Source organism: Tasmannia lanceolata, unplaced genomic scaffold, assembly GCF_043159265.1.
Source record: "Tasmannia lanceolata isolate RefF3 unplaced genomic scaffold, GAP_Taslan_0.1 ptg000012l, whole genome shotgun sequence".
In the NCBI taxonomy this organism is placed as follows: Eukaryota; Viridiplantae; Streptophyta; class Magnoliopsida; order Canellales; family Winteraceae; genus Tasmannia; species Tasmannia lanceolata.
Genome location: NW_027518689.1, coordinates 13,942,501 through 13,947,500, shown reverse-complemented (window position 1 = coordinate 13,947,500; position 5,000 = coordinate 13,942,501).

Below are 5,000 nucleotides of genomic sequence, written 5' to 3'. Positions count from 1 at the left end.
ACCAAGGGCGCAATGACTTGGCACCGCGGATGCCGGGACTCCGGCACTTCCCGTGGCACTGATGGTTGGTTCCAAAGACAAAAGGCCGTGCAAGGCCACCGCACCGCGGATGATTTTGCTCGTGCTGGCGCCTTTGTGTGGCCAAAGAACATGCGCGAATGCTCGTGTCGGAAGGGTTGGTGTCCTGGCCCCGTCGGGTGTCACGAATGCTCGGTTGCGAAGACCATGGGACCAAAGCCATGGCACGTCGGATGATGGCTCCAGCTGGCGCCCCGGCACTTTCTGTGGCATTGATGCTCGGTTTCAAAGACAAACGTGCGCAGGGCCAGGGGACCGCAGATGACTGCTCGTGCTGGCCTCGTTGGGCGGCATTGATGGTCGGTTGCAAAGAAAATGCGCGATTGCTCGTGTCGGGGACTGGCAAGCCAAGACCAAGCGAGCCATGGCAACGCGGATGATGGCTCCAGCTGGCGCCCCGGCACTTTCTGTGGCATTGATGCTCGGTTTCAAAGACAAACGTGCGCAGGGCCAGGGGACCGCGGATGACTGCTCGTGCTGGCCCCGTTGGGCGGCATTGATGGTCGGTTGCAAAGAAAATGCGCGATTGCTCGTGTCGGGGCCTGGCAAGCCAAGGCCAAGCGAGCCATGGCAACGCGGATGATGGCTCCAGTTGGCGCCCCGGCACTTTCTGTGGCATTGATGCTCGGTTTCAAAGACAAACGTGCGCAGGGCCAGGGGACCGCGGATGACTGCTCGTGCTGGCCCCGTTGGGCGGCATTGATGGTGTGTTGCAGAGAGCATGTGCGATTGCAAGTGTCGGCCGGGTTTGGGTTCCCTTGGGCTTTCGGGCGCCTTGGACGCTGTCTTGCGAAGACCATGGGCACAAGGCCCCGTCCTGGCCCCTTGTTCGATTCGCTCTCGTCTTGCGCTTGCTTCCAAGGTCCTCCATGACCTTCCCCATGGCCTTGCTAGATCCCCCCCATGACGCATGACCTCTGTCCGTTGGTTGGTTTTGAGTGCACACCATGCCCGGCTTGGCACCGTGTTGTCGCGTGAGTGGCATTTGGATCGTGCATGGTGGTGGGCTACCTGCCAATGCGCACAAGCCTTGCACACTAGCCTTGCGCACGAGCCTTGCACAAAAGCCTTGGACACAAGCCTTGCGCACAAGCCATGCACACAAGCCTTGCACACAAGCCATGCATACAAGCCTTGCTCACAAGCCTTGGGCACTGGCCCATCGCACTAGCCTTGCACACAAGCCTTGCGAACTAGCCTTGGGCACGAGCCTTGCGCACTAGCCTTGGGCACTAGCCTTGGGCACTAGCCTTGGGCACAACCCTTGGGCACTAGCCTTGCGCACCAGCCTTGCCCACAAGCCTTGCACAGCAGCCTTGCACACTAGCCTTGCATACAAGCCTTGCACACTAGCCTTGCACCCAGGCCTTGCTCACTAGCCTTGGGCACTAGCCTTGCGCACTAGCCTTGGGCACTAGCCTTGCACACAGACCTTGGGCACGCAGGCCTTGCACGCTAGGCATGCTTGGGCAAGCAGCTCCCGCAACAAGTCGGCGAGTGTAGGCATGGTTGGGCGCAGATCCCGCATCGTCTCGTCGCGTCTGGGCGCAAACCCGTCGCGTCTCGTTGCGTCTTCAGAAGTCGTCGCTAACAGCACCTTTGGTTGCCACTGGTGGTTAGGCGGGTTGGTTGCGCAAACCCTATAGGAGGGTGGCATGCTGCGGGGCGCTGGAATGCGCAGGTTTAGGGCGTTTTTGCCCGGATAGGCACTGGAATGTGCTGTTTTTGGGCGTTTTTGCCTGGACAGGCTAAGGAATGGGCATGCTTTGGGCGTTTTTGCCCGGATAGGCACTGGAATCGGCTGGTTTCGGGCGTTTTTGCCTGGATAGGCTAAGGAATGGGGCATGCTTTGGGCGTTTTTCCCCGGGTAGGCACTGGAATGCCTGGCCTTGGCTGGGCATTGCTGGGTTGGGCTCCCTTGGCCTTTCAGGCGCCTTGGATGCTGTCTTGTGAAGACCATGGGCACAAGGCCATGGCATATAGTGAGGAATGGACCACGGTTGCCAGGGCTAGGCATATAGAGAGGAATGGACCACGGTTGCCAAGGTTGCGCAAGTTTTGGGCATTTTTTGCCCGGATATGTCCAAGTATGCCCCGATAGGCCCGTTACGCCCCGGTATGAACGCGTATGCCCGGATAGACTCGGTATGCCTTGGGATACATGCGAATGCCCCGATAGGCTTGGTACGCCCCGATATGCGCACGTGTGCCCCAGTAGGGCTCGGTATGCCCCGGTATGTACGCGTGTGCCCTGATAGGCCCGGTATGCCCCGATATGCACACGTGTGCCCCAATAGGGGTCGGTATGCCCCGGTAGGTACGCGTGTGCCCCGTAGTGCACGTTTCGCAGATCTCCCCGCATGTCCCGCCCCTATATGTAATACTTACTTACTTACTTTCTTTCTTTCTTGCTTGCTTGCTTGCTTGCAATGGTTGGGAGTGCCCGGCATGCCCCGCTGCAGAGACCAAGGGCGCAATGACTTGGCACCGCGGATGCCGGGACTCCGGCACTTCCTGTGGCACTGATGGTTGGTTCCAAAGACAAAAGGCCGTGCAAGGCCACCGCACCGCTGATGATTTTGCTCGTGCTGGCGCCGTTGTGTGGCCAAAGAACATGCGCGAATGCTCGTGTCGGAAGGGTTAGGGCGTTTTTGCCCGGATAGGCGCCTTGGATGCTGTCTTGTGAAGACCATGGGCACAAGGCCATGGCATATAGTGAGGAATGGACCACGGTTGCCAGGGCTAGGCATATAGAGAGGAATGGACCACGGTTGCCAAGGTTGCGCAAGTTTTGGGCATTTTTTGCCCGGATATGTCCAAGTATGCCCCGATAGGCCCGTTACGCCCCGGTATGAACGCGTATGCCCGGATAGACTCGGTATGCCTTGGGATACATGCGAATGCCCCGATAGGCTTGGTACGCCCCGATATGCGCACGTGTGCCCCAGTAGGGCTCGGTATGCCCCGGTATGTACGCGTGTGCCCTGATAGGCCCGGTATGCCCCGATATGCACACGTGTGCCCCAATAGGGGTCGGTATGCCCCGGTAGGTACGCGTGTGCCCCGTAGTGCACGTTTCGCAGATCTCCCCGCATGTCCCGCCCCTATATGTAATACTTACTTACTTACTTTCTTTCTTTCTTGCTTGCTTGCTTTCTTGCAATGGTTGGGAGTGCCCGGCATGCCCCGCTGCAGAGACCAAGGGCGCAATGACTTGGCACTGCGGATGCCGGGACTCCGGCACTTCCCGTGGCACTGATGGTTGGTTCCAAAGACAAAAGGCCGTGCAAGGCCACCGCACCGCTGATGATTTTGCTCGTGCTGGCGCCGTTGTGTGGCCAAAGAACATGCGCGAATGCTCGTGTCGGAAGGGTTAGGGCGTTTTTGCCCGGATAGGCGCCTTGGATGCTGTCTTGTGAAGACCATGGGCACAAGGCCATGGCATATAGTGAGGAATGGACCACGGTTGCCAGGGCTAGGCATATAGAGAGGAATGGACCACGGTTGCCAAGGTTGCGCAAGTTTTGGGCATTTTTTGCCCGGATATGTCCAAGTATGCCCCGATAGGCCCGTTACGCCCCGGTATGAACGCGTATGCCCGGATAGACTCGGTATGCCTTGGGATACATGCGAATGCCCCGATAGGCTTGGTACGCCCCGATATGCGCACGTGTGCCCCAGTAGGGCTCGGTATGCCCCGGTATGTACGCGTGTGCCCTGATAGGCCCGGTATGCCCCGATATGCACACGTGTGCCCCAATAGGGGTCGGTATGCCCCGGTAGGTACGCGTGTGCCCCGTAGTGCACGTTTCGCAGATCTCCCCGCATGTCCCGCCCCTATATGTAATACTTACTTACTTACTTTCTTTCTTTCTTGCTTGCTTGCTTTCTTGCAATGGTTGGGAGTGCCCGGCATGCCCCGCTGCAGAGACCAAGGGCGCAATGACTTGGCACTGCGGATGCCGGGACTCCGGCACTTCCCGTGGCACTGATGGTTGGTTCCAAAGACAAAAGGCCGTGCAAGGCCACCGCACCGCTGATGATTTTGCTCGTGCTGGCGCCGTTGTGTGGCCAAAGAACATGCGCGAATGCTCGTGTCGGAAGGGTTAGGGCGTTTTTGCCCGGATAGGCGCCTTGGATGCTGTCTTGTGAAGACCATGGGCACAAGGCCATGGCATATAGTGAGGAATGGACCACGGTTGCCAGGGCTAGGCATATAGAGAGGAATGGACCACGGTTGCCAAGGTTGCGCAAGTTTTGGGCATTTTTTGCCCGGATATGTCCAAGTATGCCCCGATAGGCCCGTTACGCCCCGGTATGAACGCGTATGCCCGGATAGACTCGGTATGCCTTGGGATACATGCGAATGCCCCGATAGGCTTGGTACGCCCCGATATGCGCACGTGTGCCCCAGTAGGGCTCGGTATGCCCCGGTATGTACGCGTGTGCCCTGATAGGCCCGGTATGCCCCGATATGCACACGTGTGCCCCAATAGGGGTCGGTATGCCCCGGTAGGTACGCGTGTGCCCCGTAGTGCACGTTTCGCAGATCTCCCCGCATGTCCCGCCCCTATATGTAATACTTACTTACTTACTTTCTTTCTTTCTTGCTTGCTTGCTTTCTTGCAATGGTTGGGAGTGCCCGGCATGCCCCGCTGCAGAGACCAAGGGCGCAATGACTTGGCACTGCGGATGCCGGGACTCCGGCACTTCCCGTGGCACTGATGGTTGGTTCCAAAGACAAAAGGCCGTGCAAGGCCACCGCACCGCTGATGATTTTGCTCGTGCTGGCGCCGTTGTGTGGCCAAAGAACATGCGCGAATGCTCGTGTCGGAAGGGTTGGTGTCCTGGCCCCGTCGGGTGTCACGAATGCTCGGTTGCGAAGACCATGGGACCAAAGCCATGGCACGTCGGATGATGGC